The sequence below is a fragment of the Ascaphus truei genome, unplaced genomic scaffold, assembly GCF_040206685.1.
Source record: "Ascaphus truei isolate aAscTru1 unplaced genomic scaffold, aAscTru1.hap1 HAP1_SCAFFOLD_309, whole genome shotgun sequence".
Taxonomy (NCBI): domain Eukaryota; kingdom Metazoa; phylum Chordata; class Amphibia; order Anura; family Ascaphidae; genus Ascaphus; species Ascaphus truei.
Genome location: NW_027456060.1, coordinates 423866 through 440000, shown reverse-complemented (window position 1 = coordinate 440000; position 16135 = coordinate 423866). Strand labels below are relative to the sequence as shown.

General features: G+C 44.5%; 1 protein-coding gene across 1 annotated transcript in view; it reads left to right on the top strand.

Moving 5' to 3' along the window:
- LOC142483222 (uncharacterized) overlaps positions 1 to 16135 on the top strand; it is a 91330-nt gene that overhangs the window by 24841 nt on the left and 50354 nt on the right. Inside the window, exons 2-3 of the mRNA XM_075583283.1 lie at positions 1 to 707; positions 5136 to 5326. The exon at positions 1 to 707 is cut by the window's left edge and continues 29 nt beyond it. The gene's annotated coding sequence lies outside the window, so the exon portion shown is untranslated. The remainder of the gene's footprint in view (positions 708 to 5135; positions 5327 to 16135) is intronic.

Sequence of the window (16135 nt, the reverse complement as noted above, 5' to 3'; positions counted from 1 at the left end):
ATGACATCACTTGCCAATGAATGTGGAAGGAGGAGTGAATGATAAGCACCGCCCCACTACTGGAATGGATGAAGGAAAGAATTACATCATCAGAATGGCAAAATGGAGAGTAGAGACGGCAGGACAACGTGAGGACAGGAACCTACTGATGACATCATAACATCGCGGGATTTGGAGGAGATTTTGGAGCAAATGAGACTGTATATCAGCCTTGTGCATCATCAGAAAGATGGATTGAGACTTAAGGAAGATAATTACATCTATCAGAGACAATTAAGGACACTTGCGGTGGGGTCTATATATGGAACTTCTCACATGTTATTTATTCATTATGCCTTTTGCTTTTGAGAAAGGCCCCTGAGGGCGAAACGTCAACTATTGGCTAATACATTTTCTATGCAGAAATCCGCAGTGCCCAGGCTTTTCCTTTCATACATGATATTGGGAGAACCTAGCAGAGATTCCTGACCAGGAGCACCGGTATTGATATCATATTTTTTCCCTTGGGGAGTGCAGCATTACCCTTCAAACCATAGGTCTCATCCCCTTTAACATTAACCCCTCTGCTGCTGGTTATTATTATTGCTGTGATTGGCTGCTGCTGGTCACGTGGTCGCTCTAGGCAGCAGCAGCAGCAGCGTCGTCGTCTCCCACACATGCAGCAGCTGGGAGGGGCCGGGAGAGTCAGGCAGGATCCCCCCTCTGCGGTGAGTGTCCGGACGCCCCCCTCTCCCCCTCCCTCTATTTACTGAAATACAGCTTATAATTGCCTATATTTGTTTCTTATACATTGTACCATTGTTTTTTATCTTCGTAATATATCAATACATCAGGGAATTTGCTTGCCCTGTTTTAATAAAATTGTTCAACGTGTGTGTGTGTGCGTGTGTGTGTGTGTGTGTATGTGTGTGTGTGTGTGTATGTATAGAAGAGAAGGTGAAGTATGCTTTATATGCTTTATATGTTAAACTGGATCTAAAATTATGTAGAGACCTTGTGGATAGAAATTCAGCGGAGGTAAATATACAAAGAAAATGTTTGTAGAGATATGCTATAAACCAGCGGTGCGCAAAGTGGGGGCGCTAGATTGTCTGGGGGCCCCGCGGGTGTTACAGAGGCCCCACAACGTAACGACACACGACCCTGCAACGTAATTTGACGCCGGGGCCGTGCGGGGGTATGGGGCGCAAGCCGGAGGGAGAGGAGATGGGGGACGCATGAAGATAAGTTTGTGCACCCCTGCTATAAACCACCAAATATCTGGGGATTGAGGAAGCTAAAATACTGTTGCAAATGGAGAAGGCATCAAAACTAGGTCATGTTTGCATAATGGGTGATTTTAATTATCCAGACGTAGACTGGGGCAATGAGATTAGCATTACAGCAAAAGGAAACAGTTTTTTGGGAGTGCTTAAAGACAATTATATGACCCAAATTATTGAGGATCCAACAAGGAGAGGGGCAGTACTGGATTTGGCAATATCAAACAAGGTAGAAGTAATGTCAAATATTCAAGTCCTGGAATATTTGGATAACAGTGATCATAACATGGTCTCATCTATATATAAGTCTCAAATAATGTTCGTGTGTGTATGTCTGCTGGACAGCTCATTGGCCTGCGGGCCAGGCAGGGAGGAGCCAGGCAGGGAGAAGAGACACACACGCACACTCTCCTCACACCATGACCGCGTGCGCCTCTGACCAACACCGCACACTGTGAGAGAGCACACACACACACCACCCCCCCTCTCCCGGTGGCTGTCACTCTCCCCCGTCAGCCGGACCGCAGCTCACCTTCCCCTCTCCTGGTGGCTGTCACTCTCCCCCCTAAGCTGGACAGGCCCCGCACCTTAGCTGCAAGCTTCCCGGTAGCTCGCGCTCACAGGTGCAGAGAGGGGGTACAGTACATGCGCAGCACTCCCCGGACGGGAGGAGGGAGAGCAGAGAAGGGCTAGGCGCGCGACAATCGGAGGAGTGTGGGAGAGAGGAGCGGTGCTGTGAGTCCTGGCAGAGGGGAGGGGGCTTTGTGGTCCGTACCTTCGGAAGAATACAGGGGAGGGGGCTTTGTGGTCCTGTAATAGGGGAGGGGGCTTTGTGTGTGTGTGGGGGGAGGGGGACGGACAGTGTGTGGGGGGGGGATGGACAGTGTTGGGGGGGACAGTGTGTGTGTGTGGGGGGGGCAGTGTATGTGGGGGGGAACGACAGTGTGTGTGGGTGGGCAGTGTGTGTGTGTGTGTGTGGGGGGGAACGACAGTGCGTGTTGGGGGGGCAGTGTGTATGTGGGGGACCACAGTGTGTGTGTGGGGGGGAAATGTGTGTGGGGGGGACTGTGTGTGTGTGTGTGGGGGGGGGACAGTGTGTGTGCGTGTGTGTGGTGGGAAGGACGACAGTGCGTATGGGGGGACGACGACAGTGTGTGTGTGGGGGGGGGGACGACGACAGTGTGTGTGTGGGGGGGGGGGACAGTGTGTGTGTGTTGGGGGACGACAGTGTGTGTGGGGGACCGTGTGTGTGTGTGTGTGTGTGTGTGTGTGTGTGTGTAGGGGGGGGGGAACACAAACAGAGAGGGGGAGCGCAGAAACAGACAGGGGGAGTGGAGAGAGGGGGGGAGCAGGAAATTGTACTCCCGGGCAACGCCGGGTCTCTCAGCTAGTGTTAAATAAAGGATCAAAAAACAGATAACTTGGGTTCAACAAGGTTACATTGGGATTAAGTTTGTTCAGGGAAAAATGTAGAAGATAAATGGGCAGTAATTAAATATTGTTAGAAAAGCACACTCATCAGTGTATACCTTTGGGTAATAAGTATAAAATAAATAAGTCAAAACCAATGTGGCTAAATAAACAGGTAGGGGAGGAAATGGACAAGAAGAGGAAGGCGTTAAGATTCTTGAAGTCAGAAGGGACGGAGACATCGTATCAGAATTATAAGGAATGTAACAAACTGCAAAAGGGCAATAAAATTAGCAAAAATGGATAATGAAAAAAGGATTGCAATAGAAAGTAAGATGAACCCTAAAAAGTTCTTTAAGTACCTTAATGAGAAAATAAAATATAGTAGGCAGATTATTGGAGATAATGAAAAAGCAGAGGTATTAAACAAATTCTTTGCCTCTGTGTTTACCAGGGAAGAATCAAGTTCAATAGTAGTGCTGCAGGAGGAAGCCACAACCTTCATATTAATGAACAATTGGTTAACTGAGGAAGAAGTTCATAAGCGGCTTGAAAAAATTAAAGTAAATAAGGCACCTGGCCCCGATGGCATACATCCAAGAGTTCTCAACAAGTTAAGCTCAGTAATAGCCAAACCATTACATTTAATATTCAAGGAGTCCATGTCCCAAGGCTCAGTACCACAAGATTGGCGTAAAGCAGATGTGATGCCTTTATTTAAAAAGGGAGCTAGATCAAAACCGGGGAATTTATAGACCTGTAAGCCTGACTTCAATAGTGGGGAAGCTACTTGAAGATTTAATACGGCATAATATTCAGGAATACCTAATGGAAAACAAAATTAGTAAGCATGGATTTATGAAGGATAGATCATGCCAAACTAACCTTATTTGTTTCTTTGAGGAGGTAAGTAGGAATTTAGACCAGGGTAATGCAGTTGATGTGGTCTACTTAGATTTTGCCAAGGCTTTTGATATGGTTCCACACAAGGTTGGTGCACAAAATAAAGCAAATATATGCACCTGGATTGAAATTTAGTTGATGGATAGACAACAGAGGGTTGTCATAAATGGAACTATTGCAGGTTGGGCTAAGGTCATGAGTGGAGTACCTCAGGTATTGGTACTGCGACCCCTGCTTTTTAACTTGTTTAGTAATGACCTTGAGGTTGTCATCGAGAGCAAAGTCTCCATCTTGCAGATGATACTTAATTGTGTAAGGTAGTAGAATCAGAGCAGGATGTAATTTCTCTCCAGAAGGACTTGGAGAGACTGGAAACTTGGGCAGGTAAAGGGCAGAACATGTTAATACAGATAAATGTTAGGTTATGCATTTGGGAAGCAAGAATATAATATTGAATACATTGTATTAAAACAAATTTTAATGTGAAAGTTATTTATTTTAATCCTTCAACACCTGTGAGTAGACAATATTTTTGGTCTGTTTTTTAATATCGGCGAGGACAAACAGGTTTTTAGGGAGGAGGGGGAGGGAGATGTAGAGCGGGGGAAGATTTGTCTCTGTGTGTGTCTGTGTGTGTCTTTCTGTGTGTGTGTCTGTGTCTCCCCCTGCTGCCGGCACATCTCCCCGCCCCCTCACCCCCCCCCCCTGCTGCCGGCACATCTCCCCGCGCTGCTGCCGCATCTCCCCTCGCTGCCAGGACATCTACGTCGTGCCATTTGTGAGATTTCGATGCTTCGGACAAACAAACAAACAAACGGAATCTAACTTAGAAATATAGTATAGATTAGTAAGACCAAACCTTGAATATGGAGTCCAATTTTGGGTACCACTCCTTAGTAAAGACATTATGGAACTAGAGAGTGCAGAGAAGAGCCACCAAATTAATAAAGGGGATGGACAATCTAACTTTTGAGGAGAGGCTAGCTAAATTAGATCTACAGTATTTACATTATAAAAGAGGCGTCTAGGAGGGGATATGATAACTATATACAAATATATTCGAGGACAGTACAGAGAGCTTTCAAAAGAACTATTTATCCCAAGGACAGTACAGAGGACTTGGGTCATCCCTTGAGGGTGGAGAAAATGAGATTTCACCAGCAACAAAGGAAAGGGTTCTTTACAGTAAGGGCAGTTAAAATGTGGAATTCATTACCCATGGAGACTGTGAAACATGGGAAGGATGTTGATCCAGGGAGTAATCCGATTGCCAATTCCTGGAGTCGGGAAGGAATGTATTTTTTCCCTTATGATATATCATTGGATGGTATGTCACTGGGGTTTTCTGTTTGCCTTCCTCTGGATCAATAAGTAAGTATAGATATAGGATAAAGTATCTGTTCTCTAAATTTAGCATAGGTTGAACTTGATGGACGTATGTATTTTTTCAACCTCATCTACTATATAACTATGTAACTATTAACAACTTGTATCTTTTTTCAGCTCTTCTTTTATAAAATAGACATTACTTTGAGACCTCACTAACTGTCCCAATTTTAGGTTTGTAAATTGTGTGAGAAACGAGGAAGAACAGAACCTTGTGGCGTTGCATTACCACAGGAAAATCTACTATAGAACCTGCACAGACCTCCCCCCACACACAGAGCTCCTGCTCTGGTATGGAGATGAATATGGGAAAGAGCTTGGTATGAAGTGGGGTACGCTGTAGAAAAGTAACGCGCCAGCACCAGGTAATCAGGAATGTGTGTGTTTGATGGTTTTTACATCTCTATTGTCTTATTACTGATGTTGAATTGTAAATATTGATAGATCTGCATACACCATTACAGGTCAACTAGAACTTAATATCACTAAACCTGACTTGAGTCAAAGGGCCGGATACATCAAGCTGCAGTAACCAAAAATGCCGTATTTACGCCAATAAAAAAGTGCCTTATTATTATTATCATACAATGAATCAGCGTTGCAACGCCAAAAAGAAAGCACTTTTAATTGGACCCGTTAAAAGCATCAAATCCGATACAAAACAGGCATAATATCACATTTTCAAGTAAAAAGGCCATACGTCAAGTTCCACTATTTATTGGAACAGGATGAACGGCAGAAATACCGCAAATATTTTAACACCTACTGCAGCCCTGTCTTTTCTATGTATATAATGGCCAATATACTGCCCATTATATACATAGGCAAGATAAGCTAAACCAACATGGAATAGATGATAAAATAGTTATTAAAATACATTACAGTACATGTTAACCCCTTAGTAGTCCACGGGTCAACAAGTCACCGGTTTCTGCTGCTAGCTGCTCCAGGGGAGGTTAACTCCCTGTAGGCTGGAAAGCACCTTTTGTAGCACCACATTCTAGCAGATAGACAGTGACTGTAATATATATATTAATATATATATTACAGTCACGGTCTATATTAATATATATATTACAGTCACTGTCTATCTGCTAAAATGTGGTGCTACAAAAGGTGCTTTCCAGCCTACAGGGAGTTAACCTCCCCTGGAGCAGCTAGCAGCAGAAACCGGTGACTTGTTGACCCATGGACTACTAAGGGGTTAACATGTACTGTAATGTATTTTAATAACAATTTTATCATCTATTCCATGTTGGTTTAGCTTATCTTGCCTATGTATATAATGGGCAGTATATTGGCCATTATATACATAGAAAAGACAGGGCTGCAGTAGGTGTTAAAATATTTGCGGTATTTCTGCCGTTCATCCTGTTCCAATATATATATATACAAATGTAAATACAACTGTATGCTCATCTGCATATCTTAGGCAGGTCTGCAACCCCACCTTTCCCCATTATCACCCAGCACACAGCACTTCCACTGCAGCAAGGGATTCTGGGAAATGACATGCAAATGAGCACACAGTGCCACTTTTTGCTTCAAAAACCATTTTTAACATGGTTCCCTATAGGCTTAAGCTTGCTGCATGGTCACAGCTTTGAGCACAGCCAGGGTTAAGGTGCATACCCAGAAAACCACCCACAGACAGCTGTTTTGACCTTAATGGGTCTCATCAGTGTGGGGCATATATATCTATATATATATACAGTGCTTGACAAATCACCCAAAAATCTACTCGCCGAACCAAAAAATCTACTCGCCACCTAGTCCCGCCCCCGCTTTTTAAAAAAATACATAAATAAAATAAATTGAATAAATTCCTAGTAAGAACATTCGTTTTTGACATAGGTTTATTTATTGTATTACACATTATACTACAATTAGTCCTTGTTACGTGTGTGTGTGTGTGTGTGTGTGTGTGTGTGTGTGTGTGTATAAATGTCGGATCTAGAAAAAAAAGCCAGACGTGAATGACTAGTTTCCAGCACCCCTTAACCAGTGTCTGGATGCCCCCGCTTCACAATATTTAAAGCAGCAATCCCGCCTGGGATCTTACCTGATCCGCAGTCCTTCAATGTCCAGGTACTCTCATTCCCGCAATGTTATACATTGGAGGGGAGATGTTCCCTACCTGTCTTCTGGGTTAGGGAGGATACCAATGTCTCTTGTGTGAAGCTTGAGTCAGATCTGGAAGAAAGCAGTATAGGTTATTTCGGTGTAGTATAGGGCAGTTAAGATATACAGGGTAAAAAAGATATCCAGATCGAGAGTGTGAGGCAGAGACAGAGAGGGGAGAGAGACAGAGAGGGGAGAGAGACAGAGAGGGGAGAGAGACAGAGAGGGGAGAGAGACAGAGAGGACAGAGAGACTTTTGACTGACTGGTGGAGGGGGGGTGACTGACTGGGGGGTGTCCTGCACACACATTCTGGTGTCCTGCACACACATTCTGGTGTCCTGCACACACACATTCTCTCTCATACCCATACACACACACGGGAAGGGACGTGCGCCAGAGGGGAGAAACACCCCGCTACTTCCGCCCGCCCGAGCACCGAGGAGAGAGAATCACTGGCAACTGCAACATCTTCAGACCCGCGCGGGCAGCGGGAACACAGGAGGGGGGGGGGGGAAAGAAACACCCCGGCCACTACAGCATGTTCCAACCCGCGTGGACAGCAGGAACATCGGAGGGGGGGGGGGGCGAGAAACACCCCGGCCATTACGAGACCCGCGCTGGCAGCGGGAACACCGGAGGGGGAGGGGGGCGAGAAACACCCCGGCCACTACGTGACCCGCGCGGGCAGTGGGAACACCGGAGGGGTGGGGGTTGAGAAACACCCCGGCCAGTACAGTATGTGGCCCGCGCTGGCAGCAGGAACACCGGAGGGGGGGGGGGGGCGAGAAACACCCCGGCCAGTACAGTATGTGACCCGCGCGGGCAGCGGGAACACCGGAGGGGGGAGGGGGGTAAGAAACATCCCGGACAGTACAGTATGTGACCCGCGCGGACCGGAGGGGGGGGGGGGGAAACCCTCGGCTTTTACAGTATGTTCCGAACCGCGCGGGTAGCGGGAGCACCGGAGAGAGGGGAAAGAATGTATCAGTATATACAGTATATAAATATTTAAAGTGCATTAAATTCCCCCCACCTGAAGAATCTGTCCAAACACCTCCATGACCGGATCAGTAAATTGTAAATTATAGGAGTTGACACAATTATACAGGAGGATATGAGGAGGAAGAGGAGCAACAGACACGCCCGCACTCAACCCCTCCCCCCCCCCCATTACTTACCCATGCAGAAAGGGCGGTTAGAAGTCCTGGCAACTCCATCCTGCGTCACAGCCAATCAGCTACGAATTTTTATTTTTCGATTTGTTTTTTTTTATTTTTTTTTTTTTTTCCCTGAACAGGGGATTTTTTTTTTGTGCAGAGAAGGGAAAGGGTTACTGGCCATTATCCGATCGCATGCAATGTTTGTATGGGGGAAAATCAGTAACACAAGTACAGACTCCTTGTTCCCTAAAATTTTTTTAACTTTTAAACAATTGTATTAAAAAAGGTATAACTTAATTAAGTCTGAATAACATCTGTGATGTCAAATACAATAATTGGGCATTTGGTTCCTGATTTAACAATGGATATTTAGCAGAAAGTTGGTCATCCTATAACTATTAGAGACCTGGTACATGGTGCGGTAACGGGAACACCCGGTGACTGATATGTGAGCTTCTAATGAGACACGTTTTCTATTAATTGTACAAACATTTTTAATCATACCTTCACAACTGAAACTATCGACTTACTATCTATCAAAGGATTTGACAAGATTTCTTCCACTTTAATTGGTGTTTTGCAGCTACTGAGATTTCCTTTTAAATATTATGATCTACTTTAAATGTATGATCCACTACATCTGCTCTCCGGCCCTAATGCTGCACATGTTGTGCTAAACCCTTCATTTTTACAATGTACGTCTACAGTTTACTTTCATCCTGAACTTTTTGTGATATGCCAACTTACCTCTCCTGCATGGCCTTTTGTAAGACAGTTTGTGTAACAGTGACTTTTTTGTCTCATCTAGTACAAAGCCAAGCACCAATAACCCACCCATGCCAACACTGCAAGGTTGCTTTTAGCAGTCCGGATTACCTCCTCAAACATCTGAAGTTCAAACACCCAGCTGAGTATATGGAAAAGATGAGGACAGAACAATCTTGCAACATTCTAATAAATAGGACAGAAAATGCATCTTTCAACCCGTCAATGCAATTAATAAACAATGTAACTGCTTCTCATCCCAAAAGATATATATTAGCAGCTGCCAAAGGAAAAGATCTTGGAGAAAGTGGGAAGAGTCTGACTTGGTTATCAGATCAGATCCTACAGAAGAGGACACACACAGGGGAGAGACCACATGTATGTGGGGAATGTGGGAAGGGATTTAGTCGGTTAGCCAATTTGAACATACACAAGAGGATACATACAGGGGAGAGACCGCATGTATGTGGGGAATGTGGGAAGGGATTTAGTGTGTTATCTCACCTGAACACACACGAGAGGACACACACAGGGGAGAGACCGCATGTATGTAGGGAATGTGGGAAGGGATTTAGTGTGTTATCCAGCCTGAACACACACAAGAGGACACACACAGGGGAGAGACCGCATGTATGTGGGGAATGTGGGAAGGGATTTAGTGTGTTATCCAACCTGAACACACACAAGATGTCACACACAGGGGAGAGACCGCATGTATGTGGGGAATGTGGGAAGGGATTTAGTGTGTTATACCACCTGAACAGACACAAGAGGACACACACAGGGGAGAGACCGCATGTATGTGGGGAATGTGGGAAGGGATTTAGTGTGTTATACCACCTGAACAGACACAAGAGGACACACGCAGGGGAGAGACCACATGTATGTGGGGAATGTGGGAAGGGATTTAGTCGGTTAGCCAATTTGAACATACACAAGAGGATACACACAGGGGAGAGACCGCATGTATGTGGGGAATGTGGGAAGGGATTTAGTGTGTTATCTCACCTGAACACACACGAGAGGACACACACAGGGGAGAGACCGCATGTATGTAGGGAATGTGGGAAGGGATTTAGTGTGTTATCCCACCTGAACACACACATGAGGATACACACAGGGGAGAGACCGCATGTATGTAGGGAATGTGGGAAGGGATTTAGTGTGTTATCCCACCTGAACACACACATGAGGATACACACAGGGGAGAGACCACATGTCTGTGGGGAATGTGGGAAGGGATTTAGTCAGTTATCCAGCCTGAACACACACAAGAGGTCACACACAGGGGAGAGACCGTATGTATGTGGGGAATGTGGGAAGGGATTTAGTCACGTATCCCACCTGAACACACACAAGAGGACACACACAGGGGAGAGACCGCATGTATGTGGGGAATGTGGGAAGGGATTTAGTGTGTTATCCAACCTGAACACACACAAGATGTCACACACAGGGGAGAGACCGCATGTATGTGGGGAATGTGGGAAGGGATTTAGTGTGTTATACCACCTGAACACACACACGAGGACACACACAGGGGAGAGACCGTATGTATGTGGGGAATGTGGGAAGGGATTTAGTGACTTATCCAACCTGGCCAGACACAAGAAGGAACACACAGGGGAGAGACCGCATGTATGTGGGGAATGTGGGAAGGGATTTAGTCGGTTATCCACCCTGAACACGCACGAGAGGACACACACAGGGGAGAGACCGCATGTACAGTATGTATGGAATGTGGGAAGGGATTCAGTGACTTATCCAGCCTGAACAGACACAAGAAGGGACACACAGCGGAGAGACCGCATGTATGTGGGGAATGTGGGAAGGGATTTAGTGTGTTATCCCACCTGAACACACACACACGAGGACACACACAGGGGAGAGACCATATGTATGTGGGGAATGTGGGAACGGATTTAGTGACTTATCCAACCTGGCCAGACACAAGAAGGAACACACAGGGGAGAGACCGCATGTATGTGGGGAATGTGGGAAGGGATTTCATCTGTTTTCCCACCTGAACATACACAAGAGGACACACACAGGGGAGTGACCGCATGTATGTGGAGAATGTGGGAAGGGATTTAGTGTGTTATCCCACCTGAACACACACACGAGGACACACACAGGGGAGAGACCATATGTATGTGGGGAATGTGGGAACGGATTTAGTGACTTATCCAACCTGGCCAGACAGAAGAAGGAACACACAGGGGAGAGACCGCATGTATGTGGGGAATGTGGGAAGGGATTTCATCGGTTTTCCCACCTGAACATACACAAGAGGACACACACACAGGGGAGAGACCGCATGTATGTGGAGAATGTGGGAAAGGATTTGGTCAGTTATCCAGCCTGAACACTCACGAGGACACACACAGGGGAGAGACCTATCTCTAAAGCCAGGCATGTTTAGGCATAACCAGTGACTAACACGTTCACATATAAGTGCACACGTGTATCTGTGTTACGCTAAATCCCAATGAAAATTGACTTTAGTTTATGGTGCATAAAACGAGCATTTTAAAAGGATAAAATGTTATAACGTTTTAAATGCAGGTTATTTGTATCATTCTTATTGTATTTTATGTCTTAATTTATATAGCGCCGATAATGTACATAGCGCTTCACAGTAGTAATACACATGGTAATCAAATAAATAACAGATAATATAAATAACATCATGGGAATAAGTGCTTCAGGCATTAAAGTAACATTAAGGAAGAGGAGTCCCTGCCCCGAGGAGCTTACAGTCTGATTGGTAGGTAGGGAGAACGTACAGAGACAGTAGGAGGGAGTTCTGGTAAGTGCGTCTGCAGGGGGCCAAGCTTTATGTATCGTGTTCAGAATATACCCAGAGCTATTCATATGCTTCTTTAAGCAAGTGTGTCTTAAGTTGGGTCTTAAAGGTGGATAGAGAGGGTGCTAGTCGGGAACTGAGGGGAAGGGCATTCCAGAGGTGTGGGGCAGTTAGTGAAAAAGGTTTAAGGCAGGAGAGGGTTTTAGATAGGAGAAAAAAGAACCCAGTCTTCCAGCACTCAATCACAAACAAATGTATAATTGTAAATTTAAAATACTTTATTGATGCCAAGAATAAAAAAATGGGTGTTAAAACGTAATTAAACGATGTATTGCAACAGCACGTGACTGTGTCCAATTGTTACCCACCTAGAGCTGGGTGGGTGGATGTTGTACCATTGCCAAAGGTGCAAGGCCTGTCAGTATATGACAGTTTCCAAAACCTTCAGTAATCACAACAACAGAAAGCATTTCGATATACGCAAATTTATCAACTGCAATACAGTGGGAGTAATTTACATGGGAACATGCAAATGTGGGAAAAAGTACGTGGGCAAAACCCGCCGCCCACTCAAAATACGGATACTCGAACATGTGGGCTCTATCCGGAATAAGCTAGATACTCCAGTGGCCAATCATGCCAACAGGTGCCAACCTGGAGACCTTAAAGCCATGACCTTCATGGGGATAGATCAATTTTCTCCAGGAATAAGACGTGGGGACTGGGACAATGAGCTATTAAAGATCGAAGCCAGATGGATTTATACCTTGGGAACATTAAATCCACTTGGACTCAATGAGGGCTTCGTGTTTAGCCCCTTCATATAAATCCCTTATCCCCTGTTACCAACCCCACTTTAAGAAATGAATCCCGAACATTCCTGTAATCCAGAAACTATACCTATAACACCGTACCCACGAATTTGAACGTAAAACATCTCCCATGTTCCATTCCCCTGCACTATTTGCAGTATACTAACAACCACTCGGACGCCATCACACACCTACACTCTGACAATGAATTGAGTACAAATAAAACAATGACATAGTGGACTTTTAGTTTATTTCATTTTATTTCCATCAATGGAATACAGTGTATTTGCTTTTGGTATGATCTAGAAACATAGACTTACCTTCAATATTAGTGACCAACCATCACTCCTTACCATGAATATAAAAATTTACAACACGAACACCCCAGCTCATGTGAGTAAATACAACAGTAATACATCACATATATTACCAGTATTGTAGCCATAGCCATTCAGCCCATTACAAAAGTTGTAATTAGTTTGCAACTTATGCAACTACCTAATGGGCATATTGAATCTGGCAATAAGGCAGTTACTAGTCTGTAGACCACAATTAGTGCATCTATGGCAATGGGATATTATATCTGTCTATCAGCAGTAACGAAGGGGTTAAGTGCAGGAACAGGCACTCTCACATTGGCTATATAAACTTGCCTCCACACGCAGGGACCTCCCCCTACGTGCCCTGAAGAAGCGTTCACTACGTGAAACGCGCGCGTCGGCATTTTTCTCCTGCACACGCGGGAAGCCAGTTCATTCAAAACTAACAGCAGAGGGATATTGATCCGCGTTAAAAGATTTGTGGCTTCCCCCGAAGTGTATGTTCAGTGGGGATCACGCTTTGTTACCATACAGCGTGATCCTCTTACCCAGGCAATCATCTCCTGCACACGCGGGAAGCCAGTGCATTTGAAATTCTACAGCAGTTGGATACTGATCTGCGTTGAGTGATTTGCGGCTTCCCCCGGCGTGCATGTGAAGCCGGGATCGCGCTCTGTAACAATATAGCGTGATCCTCGTACCTCTAGGGGACTATACAACTCACCTACAGACAGGCATGCTATATACATTACAGCTAGACCGGCCCCTATATAAACTGGCAATTGGTATATAGCTGCTATATAGGGAAAGGGGGGTGGGGTGATTGCACACTGATTCCATCCCATCATTAACCCCACACATACCCTATTAGGTGGCATTATTTGCATTTTGTCAGTGTGTTTAACTGCTCAGGAGATTCATATATTCTGTCAGTTGTTATGTCTATTTATTAGCCCCATAACTAGTGCTGATCTCAGCTGCAGCAACCACAACTACAGTGGGGTTTGCATCAACAGGCTAATATAAATATATACAGACCTCTATACTGAGTCAAGATCACCTACACCTCACTGACAGTACCATAGGTGAGCCCTCAGGGTTTATAGTACACATAGAAACACCACGGCATTATCACTATCACCTATGGTGTTTCTATATCAATTAACACTCTGCAGTCAATAAAGTTTATACCTGATGAACCGTATACTTGCCTACAAGCCTGTGTTTTACCATATTATGTGGGCGTAATATGAATCCACAATAGATCTAGCGCCAATTAAGATATCACGCAGGGAGCAGTTTATTCCCACAATAGGGGTGGATACGGTCTGACCTTGCACATTATACTAATACAAGTGCGCCATAAGTGTATCTTGTGAGTGTGCACTACATACCCGGATACACTTATATTGACAACACCTCTGGGTGAGTTTCTATAGGCTCCTTTCCTATACCTTTTAGGAAGCTATAACATATAGCAGTCCAAATCCCGAATATCTATAAGGGATTTCATTACAACATCCACCCACCCAGCTCTAGGTGGGTAACAATTGGACACAGTCACGTGCTGTTGCAATACATCGTTTAATTACGTTTTAACACCCATTTTTTTATTCTTGGCATCAATAAAGTATTTTAAATTTACAATTATACGTTTGTTTTTGATTGAGTGCTGGAAGACTGGGTTCTTTTTTCTCCCATATGATACAATCAGTCTCCATCCAGTCAGCACCTCACTGTGGTTAGCATCAGCTGTGCGGGTTTCTCTTTTGTGTATAGCAATTTCATTTGGGGTATCTTGACCCATTACTACACCCAGCACGCGACAATACCATCCATTGTTTAGCACACTATGTCTGGTTTCTTATCAAACACAACTGACTTTAATGAATGGCAGGCAGAGGCGGAACGAATGTTTTCAACAGATTATGTAGCCCCAGAATCCTCATCTACACCGAACATAAGTGACTTCTTTAGAGAACTGGATAAAGTCTACAAAGCCCAGAGGAAAGCCTGGTGGGAGATATTTAGCTTCGAGAAATATCTCAAGGCTGGATTTACCCCTAGAGGTTTAAGGGCTAATATTGCACCAGCGTATGATATAGTAGATGAAGACTTTACCAGATCTTGGGAGTTAGTACTTAATCAGTGCTCGATTTTGTTAATGGAACTATTGATCACCTATCAAAAAGACAAACTCAAACAGACCAACTCTGAACTTGATACTTTACTGACTAAAGTAGAAGTATGGAAAACCAATGACAAGTTCACTGATTTAGAAGGCCGTCTAAAAAACAACATAGATAAATTTACAAGTGACCTAAAGGACAGAAAACACAAGAAATTTATGAGAGACACTGAAGACTATCAAACAGGGAAGATTTATAGATATAAATTTACATCTAAAGGCCGTAAACAAACAAAACCCAAATCAAACATCCAGGAGTCCTCAACAGAGTGGGAGATATCAGAAAGTGAGGAGGAGAGACCAACAACCTCAGAAAGTACTACACCAGGACGCAGGTCCTCAATTGCACATTACCTACCCCAGGTTTCTTTTTTAGAGCAGAGACAGTCAGTAGAAACACGACCAAAAGAAAAAGAGAGGGAAAAAGAAAAACTAGGAGAGGGAAAGGTATGGGCTTTAAGAAGCGGAAACATGAGTACATCCAGAAACAAACCCAGAAACAAGAAAGGGAGAGGTTACCAGGGATATTAGGAAGGGATGAGCTTCAAATTATAAACCTAACTGATAAAATCCTCAATGAAAACCATATACGAGTCCTGAAACGAGGCCTGTCCTTTTCGCCGTCCAATAATCTGAACACATTTGAGTGGGTTAAAGACGTGAACCTATTTGCACGAAAGCTCAAATTACACAAAATGTACAGATCAAGAGATAGGAGACTGGCGAATCGGGAGGGGGCCCCAATACCTGACATAAGAGAAACCGAAGCCATTGAGGATCTCTTATCCTTACAGGCAGAGTCTGACAGAACTCCAGGCGAAGGTCCTTTTACTGACCTCAGACCAAAGTCTAAATTTATGCCTTATGGGGAACAATATGCCCATATTGATACCTTTGTAAATTTAGTTACTAAAGATCTTGAATCTCTACCGAGGACAAAACAACTTGACAATATGAGTGCAGATGAGACTCTAGCCCTTGAAGAATTAGCTACTGCTAA